The sequence below is a fragment of the Hevea brasiliensis genome, unplaced genomic scaffold (assembly GCF_030052815.1).
Source record: "Hevea brasiliensis isolate MT/VB/25A 57/8 unplaced genomic scaffold, ASM3005281v1 Scaf73, whole genome shotgun sequence".
Classification (NCBI taxonomy): domain Eukaryota; kingdom Viridiplantae; phylum Streptophyta; class Magnoliopsida; order Malpighiales; family Euphorbiaceae; genus Hevea; species Hevea brasiliensis.
The window spans coordinates 119,287-120,079 of NW_026615284.1; the positions used below are offsets into that span (position 1 = coordinate 119,287).

The 793-nt window shown below is 41.0% G+C and overlaps 1 non-coding gene across 1 annotated transcript; it reads left to right on the forward strand.

Moving 5' to 3' along the window:
* Window positions 1-431: 431 nt before the first annotated feature.
* LOC131177724 (small nucleolar RNA R71) lies at window positions 432-538 on the forward strand. The gene has a single exon (XR_009147054.1). It is a non-coding gene; the product is annotated as a small nucleolar RNA R71 (small nucleolar RNA).
* Window positions 539-793: the final 255 nt, after the last annotated feature.

Genomic DNA, 793 nt, shown 5'->3' on the forward strand with positions numbered 1-793 from the left:
ATCCTGGATTATAAGTATTCAAATAAGGATCATACCTGTGTTGTGGCTGTCCATAATGTCTTACTACATTAGCATGTTGCATTGATTCATCCTCTTGTAATGCAGGACACATGTCAGTCGCATGACCCAAACCCGAACAAATTCCACATACCTTAACAGTTTGCATGTTCCCTACAGCCAACTGCCTCACCAAAGAAGTTAAATCAAAAATTTGTTTCTCAAGGTTAGATGTACTTACCTCATTAACCTTCATAGGTGTGTGATCCATTCTCATTCCAAACTCCTGAGAATTTGCTGCCATGTTAGCAATCAGCCTCCTTGCCTCTTCTGGTGTCTTGTCAACCAAAGCTCCTCCACTAGCAGCATCTATCATACTGCAGTCCTTTGGTAGAAGTCCCTCATAGAAATATTGAATCAACAGCTGCTCACTTATTTGATGATGGGGACAGCTTACACACAGCTTCTTAAATCTCTCCCAATACTCATACAAGCTCTCTCCATTGTACTGCTGGATGCTCCAAATTTGTTTTCTTATATTGGTAGCACAGGAAGCAGGAAAATACTTCTCTAGAAATATCTGCTTCATTCCATTCCATGAGTTGACAGATCCGGAAGGAAGGTAATACAGCTAATCCTTAGCTGTGCCCTCCAGTGAAAAAGGGAAACCCCGAAGCTTGATTTGATCCTCTGAAACTCCTTGAGGTTTCATGTTAGAACACACAACATGAAATTCCTTTAAATGCTTATGTGGATCCTCACCTGCAAGACCATGAAACTTAGGCAACAAATGGAT